The following is a 19,260-nucleotide window of genomic DNA, read 5'->3' as shown; positions in this document are numbered from 1 at the left end:
TAATTTGGACCAACACATGAAAGATGGGAAAGATAGAAGTCCCTTAGGCAATTTTGAAGCCTTTTTGGCTCTATACGCTCCCAAAAGTGAGTAAATGGTCACTTTTCATTGATTTCAATTCATAGAAACAAAAATATAAGTTAATTATGAATGTTATGTGTTTTATTTTTATAATTTGGACTAATACATGAAAAATGGGAAAGATAGAAGTCCCTTAGGCAATTTTGAAGCCTTTTTGGCTCTATACGCTCCCAAAAGTGAGTAAATGGTCACTTTTAATTGATTTCAATTCATATAAACCAAAATATAAGTTAATTATGAATGTTATGTGTTTTATTTCTATAATTTGGACTAATACATGAAAGATGGGAAAGATAGAAGTCCCTTAGGCAATTTTGAAGCCTTTTTGGCTCTATACGCTCCCAAAAGTGAGTAAATGGTCACTTTTCATTGATTTCAATTCATAGAAACCAAAATATAAATTAATTATGGATGTTTTGTGTTTTATTTCTATAATTTGGACTAATACATGAAAGATGGGAAAGATAGAAGTCCCTTAGGCAATTTTGAAGCCTTTTTGGCTCTATACGCTCCCAAAAGTGAGTAAATGGTCACTTTTCATTGATTTCAATTCATAGAAACCAAAATATAAGTTAATTATAGATGTTATGTGTTTTATTTCTATATTTTAAGTTTTACTCCTATAATTTGGACCATCACATTTATTCTAATGATTGTTTTTATTATGGATTGTTTTTATTTTGTAACCTCATTCATATGTTTTTTTTTAATTTTTTTTATAGGATTTTTGTCCAAGGAAAGCCCCGTATGATGTTGACGAGTTGAATGTGGTTCGAGAACAGTGGGCGCAATACTTTAGAACTAAATATTTATTGAATGCATAACTATTAGCTTAGGTAGAACAAAGTAATATTATTAGCGTTGTTGTACGTGTTGGATAAATTTATACAAGTTATTATTTGTAATGTTTTACTACTTAAATTTTTATATTATGTCGTATTAATTTTTACGAAATTTTGTTCGGCATAATTGTTTATTTACAGGAACAGGTTTATTATAACAGGTTTTAATTAATATATATTAATTATATGTAAATACATGCTGCCGAAATTTAATCAAAAAAAAAAATTAATTTAGTGACTATTTGTAACGGGCAAGAGAGTTGTCAGTTACAAATAAGCACTTATTCGTAACGGGCATTTTTGTTGTCCGTTACAAATAAGTATTTAATTATATACTATAAAACCTTATTCGTAACGGGCGTTTCAAATGTCCGTTACGAATAATGGGTTATTTGTAACAGGCATTTCAGGTGTCCGTTACGAATAAGGACTTATTTTAGTACAAAAAAGGCCTTATTCGTAACGGGCACCTGAAACGCCCGTTACGAATAACCCATTATTCGTAACGAACATGTGAAACGCCCGTTACGAATAATAATGGCCATCCGTAACGGACGCTGCCCGTTACGGATGGGCCTTTTTTGCCCGTTACGGATGGCCTTTTTTCCACTAGTCTAAGGAGTGGTAAGGTTCTTGAGAAGAGTATGCCTAGCAATACTAAGGCTAAGGAGGTTGCCAAGGGGGTTTTGGTTGAGGATGAGAGAGATGGTGCATCTTTGAGTGAGGTAGAGGTAGAGACTCCTAGAGAGGTAAGAGAAGAGAAAGAAGTTTTGAAACCCAAACTTCCCTATCCACAAAGATTTATGAGACATAAGTTGGATGAACAATTTGGAAGATTTGTTGAGATGCTCAAACAACTTCATCTTTCTTTACCATTTACCGATGTCATCACCAAAAAGCCAAATTATGCAAAATTCCCTAAAGACATTTTTAGTGGAAGATGAACTTGGGATGTTATGGAGACGGTCAACTTGACTGAGAATTGTAGTGCAATCATAATGAACAAGATGCCACCTAAGCTAAAGGACCTCGAAAATTTTTCTATCCCTTGTGCTATTCACAAGATGCAAATTGATAATGCCTTATGTGACTTAGGATCAAGTGTTAGCCTTATGCCATATTCGGTCTATCAAAGACTTGAACTAGGGGAACTTTTGCCTACAAACATTACCTTGCAATTAGCCAATAGCTCAATCAAGTTTCCAAAGGGTAAGGTAGAAGATGTTCCTTTGAGGGTAGGAAAATATGTGATTCCGGTGGATTTTGTGGTTCTTGAAATGGAAGAAGATGCTACCATTCCTATCATACTTGGTAGACTTTTTCTTGCTACCTCGGGTGCCATGATTGATGTTAAGAGTGCTAAAATTTAACTTCAAGTAGGCGATGAGGTCATTGAATTTGATTTGAATGAAAGCATGAAGTATCCATGTTCTTCCTTAGAAAATTGCATGATGATTGACTCTCTTGATCATGTTGTATCTTCTGTGCATGAGAAATTCCTCACCTCAAATGATGCTCTTGAGAATGTCTTGTTGAATAAGAAAAAAGATAGGTGTTCTTAGCAAAGAGATGGATTTGTATGAGGATTTGCTAAATGGAAGCATTGAGGAAGTGGATGAGCAAATGTGCATGAAGATCTCTAGCCATGAAGCTTTGCTAGTTGCCACAACGAAGGAAGGTAAAGGTGTTCCAATGGTTAAGCTAAACCTCTTCCATCACACCTTAGGTATGAATTCTTGGGTCCCAACTCTACTTTCCCTGTAATTGTTAGCTCCTCCTTGAGTGAGAGCCAAGCTCAAGAGTTGTGTGGTGTATTGAGAAAGCACCAAAGTGCTTTAGGCTATACCATTGATGACCTCAAGGGTATAAGCCCCGCTTTATGTACACACCCCATAACTCTTGAGGAGGGCGCCTCACCTTCTATTGAGCGGCAACAGAAACTACACCCTCAATTGGAGGAAGTAGTTAAGAAGGAGATCACCAAGCTTTTAGATGCGGGAATCATATTCCCCATCTCTAGCTCTAGGTGGGTCTCCCCCGTTCATGTCGTCCCAAAAAAAGGGGGCATGAACGCCGTAGAGAATGAGAGAGGTGAGCTCATTCCTACGAGAACGATCACGGGGTGGAGGATGTGCATAGACTATAGATGTCTAAACACATCCACTAATAAGGATAATTTTCCCCTTCCCTTCATTGATCAAATGTTAGAGAGGCTAACAAGGCATAAGTATTATTGTTTTCTTGATGGCTATTTCGGTTACTTCTAAATTCTTATTCACCCGGATGACCAAAAGAAAACAACTTTTACTTGCCCATATGGAACATTTGCTTATAGGAGAATGCCATTTGGGCTTTGCAACGCCCTCGCCACTTTCCAACGGTGTATGATGAGCATATTCGAAGATATGTTGGAAGAGGAAATGGAAGTGTTCATGGATGATTTTTCGGTGGGTGGTGTTTCATTTGAGGCATGCCTTGAGAACCTTGAAGAATGCTAGGCTCGTTGTGAGAAAGTGAACTTAGTATTGAATTGGAAAAATGTCATTTCAACATTGAGGAAGGCAGAGTCCTTGGCCACAAGATCTCTCACAAGGGTATTAGGGTTATTGAAAAGTTGCCACCTCCGGTCAATATGAAGGGTGTGAGGTCTTTCCTTGGGTATGTCGGGTTTTATAGAAGGTTTATCAAAGATTTTTCTCTCATAGCAAAACCCCTCAACGATCTTCTCCAAAAGGATACCGAGTTCATTTTTTATGATAGATGCTTAGAAGCTTTCAACAAATTGAAAAGTGCTTTGATCTCCACACCCATTGTCCAAGCTCTAAGATGGGATCTACCATTTGAGTTGATGTGTGACGCAAGTGATTCGGCAATTGGGGGTTTCTTGGGTTAAAGAGTGGAAAAGAAGCTCCATGTCATCTATTATATGTCCAAGACTCTAAATGGCTCTCAACGGAACTACACAATAACGGACAAGGAATTTTTGGCTATTGTTCATGCATTTGAGAATTTCCGTTGTTACTTGTTGGGTTCTAAAACCATAGTCTTCACGGATCATGCGGCTCTCAAATACCATTTTGCCAAAAATGGAATCCAAGCCTTGGTTGATCCGTTGGGTTCTTGAAGTACAATCTTTTGATATAGAGATTAGAGATAAGAAAGGAGCGGAAAATGTTGTGGCGGACCATCTTTCTCTCCTTGAAGATTCCCAAATCCATGATGATGGTTCTCCAATCACTAGTAGAAAAATAGCAAAAGGCACCGGTTCAAACCCGGCCTAAGGCACCGGTTTGAACCGGTTTCAATGTGGGGGGTGCCAATTACCCCACTTTTTGCCACCAGTTCAAAACCGGTGCCATAAACGGTTTTGGCACCGGTAACCGGTGCCTTTTCAGTTAAATTTTTTTTTTCCTTTTTTCTTGCAATAATATTAAATAAAAACACCATGTTATTTGAGCAATAATAACCTGTAATTCCAGCAATAATATTAAATAAAATAATTAATAATAATATTATTAAAATTACTAATAATAATAATATTATTAAATATTATAATAAGATACAAATAATATTAAAAACAAGAATTCATATATGTATAGATATAAATATTCCCAAACGCAATACAATAAAAAAAAAGTGTTATATATATATACAAATGATAGTAAGTAAATAATGAATAATAATATAGTTAAAAAGTTAACATAAATTTACAATTAAAATGACATTTACATGTTGAAGGTGATAAAAGACGCCAACATGTAACGAACTTCATTAAGTTCCTTGATTGTCAACGGACCATCCTTTTGTACCTTGCAAAACTTGAAATACAAAAAAATTATGTTAGAATTAATTAATTAGGCAAAACAATATGTATTTTATCAAATATAACCTATATGACTTCTATTTAGCCCATTTCCTACATTTCTTATCAAATGAACTATATTTTTCTCATAACATGTCAATGTCACCTACTTTTATGTGTCTAAGCCCTAAAATTGAATCAAAAGAGCATTTTATTAAGGTTAAAGATGCTTTTCACTCAAAATGGCCCAAATATGGCCTATATGACTTTACTTTGCCCATTTCCTACATTTCTTAACAAATGAACTTTATTGATCTCATAACATGTCAATATTATCTAGTTATAGGTGTATAAAGAAAAAAAATCACATCAAAAGAGCATAATAACACAAAATGGCCCAAATATGGCCCATATGACTTCTATTCAGCCAATTTTCTACCTTTCTTATTAAATGACCCATTTATTTCTCATAACATGTCAATGTTGGGTAATATTACGTGTCTAAGGCTAGAAATCACATCAAAATAGCATTTCATTAAGTTTTATGACGCATTTTACTCAAAATGGCCCAAATATGGCTTATATGACTTCTATTTAGCCCATTTCCTACATTTCTTATCAAATGAACTATTTCTTTCTCATAACATGTCAATGTCACCTACTTTTATGTGTCTAAGCCCTAAAATTGAATCAAAAGAGCATTTTATTAAGGTTAAAGACGCTTTTTACTCAAAATGGTCCAAATATGGCCTATATGACTTTACTTTGCCCATTTCCTACATTTCTTATCAAATGAACTTTATTGATCTCATAACATGTCAATATTATCTAGTTATAGGTGTATAAGGAAAGAAATCACATCAAAAGAGCATAATAACACAAAATGGCCCAAATATGGCCCATATGAGTTCTATTCAGCCCATTTTCTACCTTTCTTATCAAACTACCCATTTATTTCTCATAACATGTCAATGTTGGGTAATATTACGTGTCTAAGGCTAGAAATCACATCAAAATAGCATTTCATTAAGTTTTAGGATTTACCTCATCAAGCTGTTGACTGTCCGTACAATGAGTCACTATGTCAAGCATGAATAGCATCACATACAAAGCACAATCAAGTCCATTTTCTTGTTGTGCGCACTAGCATATGACGAACAAATCAAATCAGTGAAACATGCAAAGGAAATTAGCAAATATTTACTAACATAGATTTTGAAGATATCATAATATCATGTAAATTACCAACGGTGACTTCCATGTTGGACCCTGAGGAGCACGACAATGTAGCCTCTTCATAACACTGTAGTAAAAAAAGTACATTCAAATTTGATTAGTCGTTTAACTACTAAATTAGTTATTATTAGCAATAATCATCACTAGGTAGCTATATATATTTACTTTTGCAATATAGACTTCACTAGCCACTTCTTCGATGATCGAGCTGAATCAATAACACTGTAGTTGTGAAATGAAGAAAATAGGCATATTATAAGTTATTTTGACTGAAAATGGTTTTATTTTGATGAAATGGACCCATAAACTTAGAAATTAGCTTCTTTTATGTAATTTCAACTCAAAATCACTTATAAATATGTAATTATGAAATGTTTTGAGAAAGAATAAGTTTATAAGTTGAGAAATGAAGAAAATAGGCAAGTGAGAAGCCATTTCGGCTCAAAATGGCTTTATTTTGATGAAATGGACCCAAAAACTTAGAACTTAGCTTATTTTATGTCATTTCAAGTCACAATGACTTATAAATATGTAATTATGAGATGTTTTGAGAAAGAATAAGCTTACAAGTTGAGAAATGAAGAAAATAGGCAAGTGAGAAGCCATTTTGGCACAAAATGAATTTATTTTGATGAAATAGACCCAAAAACTTAGAAATTAGCTTCTTTTATGTAATTTCAACTTACAATCACTTATAAATATGTAATTAAGAGATGGTTTGAGAAAGAATAAGTTTATAAGTTGAGAAATGAAGAAAATAGGCAAGTGAGAAGCCATTTCGGCTCAAAATGGCTTTATTTTGAAGAAATGGACCCAAAAACTTAGGGGTTGTTTGGCATTGTTTTTTGTTTTCAGTTTCCAATTTTTTTGAAAATAAAAAACCAAAAACAGGAAACAAAAAAAAGGTGTTTCCACTTTTCTGTTGTCAGTTTTCATAATTATCATGGTTTTAATAAGTTTGACTAATTTTTGATTCATTATGTGACATAAATCATATGATTTTGAAAAACAAAAAACGAAAAAACAGAAAACCACAGTGATGCCAAACGAACCCCTAGAACTTAGCTTCTTTTATGTAATTTCAAGAAACAATCACTTAAAAATATGTAATTATAAGATGTTTTGAGAAACAATAAGTTTATAAGTTGAGAAATGAAGAAAATAGGAAAGTGAGAAGCCATTTCGGCTCAAAATGGCTTTATTTTGATGAAATGGACCCAAAAACTTAGAAATAAGCTTCTTTTATGTAATTTCAACTCACAATCACTTAAAAATATGTAATTATGAGATGGTTTGAGAAATAATAAGTTTATAAGTTGAGAAATGAAGAAAATAGGCAAGTAAGAAGCCATTTCGGCTCAAAATGGCTTTATTTTGATGAAATGGACCCAAAAACTTAGAACTTTGCATCTTTTATGTCATTTCAAGTCACAATCACTTACTAATATGTAATTATGAGATTGTTTGAGAAAAAATAAGTTTATAAGTTGAGAAATGAAAAAAATAGGCAAGTGAGAAGCCATTTTGCCCAATATGGTTTTTTTTAATGAAATGGAGTCAAAAACATAGAAATTAGCTTTGTTTATGTCATTTAAAGTCACATTCACTTATAAATATGTAATTACGATATGGTTTGAGAAAGAATAAGTTCATAAGTTGAGAAATTAAGAAAATAGGCATGTGAGAAGCCATTTTAGCTTAATATGGCTTTATTTTGAAGAAATGGACCCAAAAACTAAGAACTTAGCTTCTTTTATGTAATTTTAAGTCACAATCACTTAAAAATATGTAATTATGATATGGTTTGAGAAAGAATAAGTTTATAAGTTGAGAAATGAAGAAAATAGGCAAGTGAAAAGCCATTTCGGCTCAAAATGGCTTTATTTTGATGAAATGAACCCAAAAACTTAGAACTTAGCTCCTTTTATGTCATTTCAAGTCACAATCACTTATAAATATGTAATTATGTGATGTTTTTGGAAAAAATAAGTTTATAAGTTGAGAAATGAAAAAATAGGCAAGTGAGAAACCATTTTGTCCAATATGGCTTTTTTTTTATGAAATGGAGCCAAAAACATAGAAATTAGCTTCTTTTATGTCATTTCAAGTCATATTCACTTATAAATATGTAATTATTATATTTTTTGAGGAAGAATAAGTTCATAAGTTGAGAAATAAAGAAAATAGGCATGTGAGAAGCCATTTTAGCTTAAAATGGCTTTATTTTGAAGAAATGGACCCAAAAACTTAGAAATTAGCTTCTTTTATGTAATTCTAAGTTACAATCACTTAAAAATATGTAATTATGAGATGGTTTGAGAAATAATAAGTTTATAAGTTGAGAAATGAAGAAAATAGGCATGTGAGAAGTAATTTAGGCTCAAAATGGCTTTATTTTGATGAAATGGACCTAAAAACTTAGAAATTAGCTTATTTTATGTAAATTCAACTCACAATAACTTATTAATATGTAATTATTAGATGGTTTGAGAAAAAATAAGTTTATAAGTTAAGAAATGAAGAAAATAGGCAAGTGAGATGCCATTTCGGCTCAAAATGGGTTTATTTTGATGAAATGGACCCAAAAACTTAGAACTTTGCTTCTTTTATGTCATTTCAAGTCACAATCACTTATAAATATGTAATTATGAGATTTTTTGAGAAAGAATAAGTTTATAAGTTGAGAAATTAAGAAAATAGGCAAGTGAGAGGCCAACTTGCCTAATATGGCTTTTTTTTATGAAATGGAGCCAAAAACATAGAAATTAGCTTCTTTTATGGCATTTCAAGTCACATTCACTTATAAATATGTAATTATGAGATGGTTTGAGAAAGAAAAAGTTCATAAGTTTAGAAATGAAGAAAATAGGCATGTGAGAAACCATTTTGGCTCAAAATGGCTTTATTTTGAAGAAATGGACCCAAAAACTTAGAAATTAGCTTCTTTTATGTCATTTTAAGTCAAAATCACTTATAAATATGTAATTATGAGATGTTCTAAGATATAATAAGTTTATAAGTTGAGAATTGAAGAAAATAGGCAAGTGAGAAGCCATTTTGGCTCAAAATGGCTTTATATTAATTAAACGGAACCAAAAACTTAGAAATTAGCTTCTTTTATGTAATTTTAACTCTCAATCACTTATAAATATGTAATTATGAGATTTTTAGAGAAAGAATAAGTTTATAGGTTGAGAAATGAAGAAAATAGGCAGGGGAGAATCCATTTCGGCTCAAAATGGCTTTATTTTGATGAAATGGACCCAAAAACTAAGAACTTAACTTCTTTTATATAATTTCAAGTCACAATCACTTATAAATAAGTAATTATGAGATGGTTTGAGAAAGAATAAGTTTATAAGTTGAGAGTTGAAGAAAATAGGCAAGTGAGAAGCCATTTTACCTCAAAATAGCTTTATTTTGATGTAATGGAGCAAAAAACTTAGAAATTAGCTTCTTTTATGTCATTTCAAGTCACGTTCACTTATAAATATGTAATTATGATATGGTTTGAGAAAGAATAAGTTCCTAAGTTAAGAAATGAAGAAAATAGGCATGTGATAAGCCATTTCGTCTCAAAATGGCTTTATTTTGATGAAATGGACCTAAAAACTTAGAAATAAGCTTGTTTTATGTCATTTTCAGTCACAATCACTTATAAATATGTAATTATGATATGTTTTGAGATATAATAAATTTATAAGATAAGAATTGAAGAAAATAGGCTAGTAAGAAACCATTTTGGTTCAAAATGGCTTTATTTTAGTTAAATGGACCCAAAAACTTAGAAATTAGCTTTTTTTATGTAATTTCAACTCACAATCACTTATAAATATGTAATTATGAGATTTTTTGAGAAAGAATAAGTTTATAGGTTGAGAAATGAAGAAAATAGGCAGGGGAGAAGCCATTTCGGCTCAAAATGGCTTTAATTTGATGTAATGGAGCAAAAAACTTAGAAATTACCTTTTTTTATGTCATTTAGAGTTACATTCACTTATAAATATGTAATTACGATATGGTTTGAGAATGAATAAGTTCATAAGTTGAGAAATGAAGAAAACAGGCATGTGAGAAGCCATTTCGGCTTAAAATGGCATTATTTTGATGAAATGGACCCAAAAACTTTGTAATTAGCTTCTTTTATGTAATTTCAACTCACAATAACTTATAAATATGTAATTATGAGATTATTTGAGAAAGAATAAGTTTATAAGTTGAGAAATGAAGAAAATAGGCAAGTGAGAAGCCATTTCCGCTCAAAATGGCTTTATTTTGATGAAATGGACCCAAGAACTTAGAACTTTGCTTCTTTTATGTCATTTCAAGTCACAATCACTTATAAATATGTAATTAGGAGATTTTTTGAAAAAGAATAAGTTTTTAAGTTGAGAAATAAAGAAAATAGGCAAGTGAGAAGCCATTTTGCCCAATATGGCTTTTTTGGATGAAATGGTGCAAAAAACATAGAAATTAGCTGCTTTTACGTCATTTCAACTCACATTAACTTATAAATATGTAATTATGAGATGGTTTGAGAAAGAACAAGTTCATAAGTTGAGAAATGAAGAAAATAGGCATGTGAGAAACCATTTTGGCTCAAAATGGCTTTGTTTTGAAGAAATGGACCCAAAAACTTAGAAATTAGCATCTTTTATGTCATTTTAAGTCACAATCACTTATAAATATGTAATTTTGAGATGTTTTGAGATATAATAAGTTTATAAGTTGAGAATTGAAGAAAATAGGCAAGTAAGAATTCATTTTGGCTCAAAATGGCTTTATTTTAATTAAATGGACCCAAAAACTTAGAAATTAGCTTCTTTTATGTAATTTCAACTCTCAATCACTTATAAATATGTAATTATGAGATTTTTTGAGAAAGAATAAGCTTATAGGTTGAGAAATGAAGAAAATAGGCAGGGGAGAAGCCATTTCGGCTCAAAATGGCTTTATTTTGATGAAATGGACCCAAAAATTTAGAACTTAACTTCTTTTATATAATTTCAAGTCACAATCACTTATAAATATGTAATTATGAGATGGTATGAGAAAGAATAAGTTTATAAGTTGAGAGTTGAAGAAAATAGGCAAGTGAGAACCATTTTGCCCCAAAATGGCTTAATTTTGATGTAATGGAGCAAAAAACTTAGAAATTTGATTCTTTTATGTCATTTCAAGTCACATTCACTTATAAATATTTAAATATGATATGGTTTGGTAAAGAATAAGTTCATAAGATGAGAAATGAAGAAAATAGGCATGTAAGAAGCCATTTCGGCTCAAAATGGCTTTATTTTGATAAAATGGACCCAAAAACTTAGAAATTAGCTTGTTTTATGTAATTTCAACTTACAATCACTTATAAATATGTAATTATGAGATTGTTTGAGTATGAATAAATTTATAAGTTAAGAAATGAAGAAAATAGGCAAGTGAGAAGCCATTTCGGCTCAAAATGGCTTTATTTTGATGAAATGTACCCAAAAACTTTAAACTTTGCTTTTTTTATGTCATTTCAAGTCACAATCACTTATAAATATGTAATTATGAGATTTTTTGAAAAAGAATAAGTTTTTATGTTGAGAAATGAAGAAAATAGGCAAGTGAGAAGCCATTTTGCCCAATATGGCTTTTTTTTATGAAATGGAGCCAAAAACATAGAAATTAGCTTCTTTTATGTCATTTCAACTCATATTAACTTATAAATACGTAATTATGAGATGGTTTGAGAAAGAACAAGTTCATAAGTTGAGAAACGAAGAAAATAGGCATGTGAGAAACCATTTTGGCGCAAAATGGCTTTATTTTGAAGAAATGGACCCAAAAACTTAGAAATTAGCTTCTTTTATTTCATTTTAAGTCACAATCACTTATAAATATGTAATTATGAGATGTTTTGAGATATAATAAAGTTATAAGTTGTGAATTGAAGAAAATCGGTAAGTAAGAAGCCATTTTGGCTCAAAATGGCTTTATTTTAATTAAATGGACCCAAAAACTAAGAAATTAGCATCTTTTATGTAATTTCAACTCTTAATCACTTATAAATATGTAATTATGAGATTTTTTGAGAAAGAATAAGTTTATAGGTTGAGAAATGAAGAAAATAGGCAGGGGAGAAGCCATTCCGGCTCAAAATGTCTTTAATTTGATGTAATGGAGCAAAAAACTTAGAAATTACTTTCTTTTATGTCATTTAAAGTCACATTCAATTATAAATATGTAATTACGATATGGTTTGAGAAAGAATACGTTCATAAGTTGAGAAATGAAGAAAACAGGCATGTAAGAAGCCTTTTTGGCTCAAAATGGCATTATTTTGATGTAATGGACCTGAAAACTTAGTAATTAGCTTCTTTTATGTAATTTCAACACACATTAACTTATAAATATGTAATTATGAGATGGTTTGAGAAAGAACAAGTTCATAAGTTGAGAAATGAAGAAAATAGGCATGTGAGAAACCATTTTGGCTCAAAATGGCTTCATTTTGAAGAAATGGACCCAAAAACTTAGAAATTAGCTTCTTTTATGTCATTTTCAGTCATAATCACTTTTAAATGTGTAATTATGAGATGTTTTAAGATATAATAAGTTTATAAGTTGAGAATTGAAGAAAATAGGCAAGTGAGAAGCCATTTTGGCTCAAAATGGCTTTATATTAATTAAACGGAACCAAAAACTTAGAAATTAGCTTCTTTTATGTAATTTTAACTCTCAATCACTTATAAATATGTAATTATGAGATTTTTTGAGAAAGAATAAGTTTATAGGTTGAGAAATGAAGAAAATAGGCACGGGAGAAGCCATTTCGGCCCAAAATGGCTTTATTTTGATGAAATGGACCCAAAAACTTAGAACTTAACTTCTTTTATATAATTTCAAATCACAATCACTTATAAATATGTAATTATTAGATTTTATGAGAAAGAATAAGTTTATAAGTTGAGAGTTGAAGAAAATAGGCAAGTGAGAAGCCATTTTACCTCAAAATGGCTTTATTTTGATGTAATGGAGCTAAAAACTTAGAAATTTTCTTCTTTTATGTCATTTCAAGTCACATTCACTTATAAATATGTAAATATGATATGGTTTGAGAAAGAATAAGTTCATAAGTTGAGAAATGAAGAAAATAGGCATGTGAGAAGCCATTTCGGCTCAAAATGGCTTTATTTTGATGAAATGGACCCAAAAACTTAGAAATTAGCTTGTTTTATGTAATTTCAACTTACAATCACTTATAAATATGTAATTATGAGATGTTTTGAGTATGAATAAGTTTATAAGTTGAGAAATGAAGAAAATAGGCAAGTGAGAAGCCATTTCGGCTCAAAATGGGTTTATTTTGATGAAATGGACACAAAAACTTTAAACTTTGCTTCTTTTATGTCATTTCAAGTCAAAATCACTTATAAATATGTAATTATGAGATTTTTTGAGAAAGAATAAGTTTATAAGTTGAGAAATTAAGAAAATAGGCAAGTGAGAGGCCAACTTGCCTAATATGGCTTTTTTTTTATGAAATGGAGCCAAAAACATAGAAATTGGCTTCTTTTATGTCATTTTAAGTCACATTCACTTATAAATATGTAGTTATGAGATGGTTTGAGAAAGAACAATTTCATAAGTTTAGAAATTAAGAAAATAGGCATGTGAGAAACCATTTTGGCTCAAAATGGCTTTATGTTGAAGAAATGGACCCAAAAACTTAGAAATTAGCTTCTTTTATGTCATTTTAAGTCTAAATCACTTATAAATATGTAATTATGAGATGTTTTAAGATATAATAAGTTTATAAGTTGAAATTGAAGAAAATAGGCAAGTAAGAAGCCATTTTGGCTCAAAATGGCTTTATATTAATTAAATGGACCCAAAAACTTAGAAATTAGCTTCTTTTATGTAATTTTAACTCTCAATCACTTATAAATATGTAATTATGAGATTTTTTGAGAAAGAATAAGTTTATAGGTTGAGAAATGAAAAAAATAGGCAGGGGAGAATCCATTTCGGCTCAAAATGGCTTAATTTTAATGAAATGGACCCAAAAACTAAGAACTTAACTTCTTTTATATAATTTCATGTCACAATCACTTATAAATATGTAATTATGAGATTGTTTGAGAAAGAATAAGTTTATAAGTTGAGAGTTGAAGAAAATAGGCAAGTGAGAAGCCATTTTACCTCAAAATGGCTTTATTTTGATGTAATCGAGCAAAAAACTTAGAAATTAGCTTCTTTTATGTCATTTCAAGTCACATTCACTTATAAATATGTAATTATGATATGGTTTGAGAAAGAATAAGTTCATAAGTTAAGAAATGAAGAAAATAGGCATGTGATAAGCCATTTCGGCTCAAAATGGCTTTATTTTGATGAAATGGACCCAAAAACTTAGAAATAAGCTTGTTTTATGTCATTTTAAGTCACAATCACTTCTAAATATGTAATTATGATATTTTTTGAGATATAATAAATTAATAAGATGAGAATTGAAGAAAATAGGCTAGTAAGAAGCCATTTTGGTTCAAAATGGCTTTATTTTAGTTAAATGGACCCAAAAACTTAGAAATTAGCTTCTTTTATGTAATATCAACTCACAATCACTTAAAAATATGTAATTATGAGATTTTTTGAGAAAGAATAAGTTTATAGGTTGAGAAATGAAGAAAATAGGCAGGGGAGAATCCATTTCGGCTCAAAATGGCTTTATTTTGATGAAATGGACCCAAAAACTAAGAACTTAACTTCTTTTATATAATTTCATGTCACAATCACTTATAAATATGTAATTATGAGATGGTTTGAGAAAGAATAAGTTTATAAGTTGAGAGTTGAAGAAAATAGGCAAGTGAGAAGTCATTTTACCTCAAAATGGCTTTATTTTGATGTAATGGAGCAAAAAACTTAGAAATTTGCTTCTTTTGTGTCATTTCAAGTCACATTCACTTATAAATATGTAATTATGATATGGTTTGAGAAAAAATAAGTTTAAAAGTTGAGAAATGAAGAAAATAGGCAAGTGAGAAGCCATTTCGGCTCAAAATGGCTTTATTTTGATGAAATGGACCCAAGAACTTAGAACTTTGCTTCTTTTATGTCATTTCAAGTCACAATCACTTATAAATATGTAATTAGGAGATTTTTTGAAAAAGAATAAGTTTTTAAGTTGAGAAATGAAGAAAATAGGCAAGTGAGAAGCCATTTTGCCCAATATGGCTTTTTTTGATGAAATGGTGCAAAAAACATAGAAATTAGCTTCTTTTACGTCATTTCAACTCACATTAACTTATAAATATGAAATTATGAGATGGTTTGAGAAAGAACAAGTTCATAAGTTGAGAAATGAAGAAAATAGGCATGTGAGAAACCATTTTGGCTCAAAATGGCTTTGTTTTGAAGAAATGGACCCAAAAACTTAGAAATTAGCTTCTTTTATGTCATTTTAAGTCACAATCACTTATAAATATGTAATTATAAGATGTTTTTAGATATAATAAGTTTATAAGTTCAGAATTGAAGAAAATAGGCAAGTAAGAATCCATTTTGGCTCAAAGTGGCTCTATTTTAATTAAATGGACCCAAAAACTTAGAAATTAGCTTCTTTTATGTAATTTCAACTCTCAATCACTTATAAATATGTAATTATGAGAGTTTTTGAGAAAGAACAAGTTTATAGGTTGAGAAATGAAGAAAATAGGCAGGGGAGAAGCCATTTCGGCTCAAAATGGCTTTATTTTGGCTTTATTTTGATGAACTGGACCCAAAAATTTAGAACTTAACTTATTTTATATAATTTCAAGTCACAATCACTTATAAATATGTAATTATGAGAAGGTATGAGAAAGAATAAGTTTATAAGTTGAGAGTTGAAGAAAATAGGCAAGTGAGAAGCCATTTTACCTCAAAATGGCTTTATTTTGATGTAATGGAGCTAAAAACTTAGAAATTTTCTTCTTTTATGTCATTTCAAGTCACATTCACTTATAAATATGTAAATATGATATGGTTTGAGCAAGAATAAGTTCATAAGTTGAGAAATGAAGAAAATAGGCATGTGAGAACCCATTTCGGCTCAAAATGGCTTTATTTTGATGAAATAGACCCAAAAACTTAGAAATTAGCTTGTTTTATGTAATTTCAACTTACAATCACTTATAAATATGTAATTATGAGATTTTTTGAGTATGAATAAGTTTATAAGTTGAGAAATGAAGAAAATAGGCAAGTGAGAAGCCATTTCGGCTCAAAATGGCTTTATTTTGATGAAATGGACCCAAAAACTTTAAACTTTGCTTTTTTTTTTTTTTTTTTTTTTTATGTCATTTCAAGTCACAATAACTTATAAATATGTAATTATGAGATTTTTTGAAAAAGAATAAGTTTATAAGTTGAGAAATTAAGAAAATAGGCAAGTGAGAGGCCAACTTGCCTAATATGGCTTTTTTTTTATGAAATGGAGCCAAAAACATAGAAATTGGCTTCTTTTATGTCATTTTAAGTCACATTCACTTATAAATATGTACTTATGAGATGGTTTGAGAAAGAACAAGTTCATAAGTTTAGAAATGAAGAAAATAGGCATGACAGAAACCATTTTGGCTCAAAATGGCTTTATGTTGAAGAAATGGACCCAAAAACTTAGAAATTAGCTTCTTTTATGTCATTTTAAGTCTAAATCACTTATAAATATGTAATTATGAGATGTTTTAAGATATAATAAGTTTATAAGTTGAGAATTGAAGAAAATAGGCAAGTAAGAATCCATTTTGGCTCAAAATGGCTTTATATTAATTAAATGGACCCAAAAACTTAGAAATTAGCTTCTTTTATGTAATTTTAATCTCAATCACTTATAAATATGTAATTATGAGATTTTTTGAGAAAGAATAAGTTTATAGGTTGAGAAATGAAGAAAATAGGCAGGGGAGAATCCATTTCGGCTCAAAATGGCTTTATTTTGATGAAATGGACCCAAAAACTAAGAACTTAACTTCTTTTATATAATTTCATGTCACAATAACTTATAAATATGTAATTATGAGATGGTTTGAGAAAGAATAATTTTATAAGTTGAGAGTTGAAGAAAATAGGCAAGTGAGAAGCCATTTTACCTCAAAATGGCTTTATTTTGATGTAATGGAGCAAAAACTTAGAAATTAGCTTCTTTTATGTCATTTCAAGTCACATTCACTTATAAATATGTAATTATGATATGGTTTGAGAAAGAATAAGTTCATAAGTTAAGAAATGAAGAAAATAGGCATGTGATAAGCCATTTCGGCTCAAAATGGCTTTATTTTTATGAAATGGACCCAAAAACTTAGAAATAAGCTTGTTTTATGTCATTTTAAGTCGCAATCACTTATAAATATGTAATTATGATATGTTTTGAGATATAATAAATTTATAAGATGAGAATTGAAGAAAATAGGCTAGTAAGAAGCCATTTTGGTTCAAAATGGCTTTATTTTAGTTAAATGGACCCAAAAACTTAGAAATTAGCTTCTTTTATGTAATTTCAACTCACAATCACTTATAAATATGTAATTATGAGATTTTTTGAGAAAGAACAAGTTTATAGGTTGAGAAATGAAGAAAATAGGCAAGTGAGAAGCCATTTCGCCTCAAAATGGTTTTAATTTGATGTAATGGAGCAAAAAACTTAGAAATTACCTTCTTTTATGTCATTTAGAGTCATATTCATCTATAAATATGTAATTACGACATGGTTTGAGAAAGAATACGTTCATAAGTTGAATAATAAAGAAAACAGGCATGTGAGAAGCCATTTCGGCTCAAAATGGCATTATTTTGAGGAAATGGACCCAAAAACTTAGTAATTAGCTTCTTTTATGTAATTTCAACTCACAATCACTTATAAATATGTAATTATGAGATTGTTTGAGAAAAAATGAGTTTATAAGTTGAGAAATGAAGAAAATAGGCAAGTGAGAAGCCATTTCGGCTCAAAATGGCTTTATTTTGATGAAATGGACCCAAGAACTTAGAACTTTGCTTCTTTTATGTCATTTCAAGTCACAATCACTTATAAATATGTAATTAGGAGAGTTTTTGAAAAAGATTAAGTTTTTAAGTTGAGAAATGAAGAAAATAGGCAAGTGAGAAGCCATTTTGCCCAATATGGCTTTTTTTGATGAAATGGTGCAAAAAACATAGAAATTAGCTTCTTTTACGTCATTTCAACTCACATTAACTTATAAATATGTAATTATGAGATGGTTTGAGAAAGAACAAGTTCATAAGTTGAGAAATGAAGAAAATAGGCATGTGAGAAACCATTTTGGCTCAAAATGGCTTTGTTTTGAAGAAATGGACCCAAAAACTTAGAAATTAGCTTCTTTTATGTCATTTTAAGTCACAATCACTTATAAATATGTAATTATGAGATGTTTTTAGATATAATAAGTTTATAAGTTGAGAATTGAAGAAAATAGGCAAGTAAGAATCCATTTTGGCTCAAAATGGCTTTATTTTAATTAAATGGACCCAAAAACTTAGAAATTAGCTTCTTTTATGTAAATTCAACTCTCAATCACTTATAAATATGTAATTATGAGATTTTTTGAGAAAGAATAAGTTTATAGGTTGAGAAATGAAGTAAATAGGCAGGGGAGAAGCCATTTCGGCTCAAAATGGCTTTATTTTAATGAACTGGACCCAAAAATTTAGAACTTAACTTATTTTATATAATTTCAAGTCACAATCACTTATAAATATGTAATTATGAGAAGGTATGAGAAAGAATAAGTTTATAAGTTAAAAGTTGAAGAAAATAGGCAAGTGAGAAGCCATTTTACCTCAAAATGGCTTTATTTTGATGTAATGGAGCTAAAAACTTAGAAATTTGCTTCTTTTATGTCATTTCAAGTCACATTCACTTATAAATATGTAAATATGATATGTTTTGAGAAATAATAAGTTCATAAGTTAAGAAATGAAGAAAATAGGCATGTGATAAGCCATTTCGGCTCAAAATGGCTTTATTTTTATGAAATGGACCCAAAAACTTAGAAATAAGCTTGTTTTATGTCATTTTAAGTCGCAATCACTTATAAATATGTAATTATGATATGTTTTGAGATATAATAAATTTATAAGATGAGAATTGAAGAAAATAGGCTAGTAAGAAGCCATTTTGGTTCAAAATGGCTTTATTTTAGTTAAATGGACCCAAAAACTTAGAAATTAGCTTCTTTTATGTAATTTCAACTCACAATCACTTATAAATATGTAATTATGAGATTTTTTGAGAAAGAACAAGTTTATAGGTTGAGA

The sequence above is a fragment of the Chenopodium album genome, chromosome 11 (genome assembly GCF_948465745.1).
Source record: "Chenopodium album chromosome 11, dcCheAlbu1.1, whole genome shotgun sequence".
NCBI classification, from domain to species: Eukaryota; Viridiplantae; Streptophyta; class Magnoliopsida; order Caryophyllales; family Amaranthaceae; genus Chenopodium; species Chenopodium album.
Note: the sequence above shows the minus strand (reverse complement) of the source record.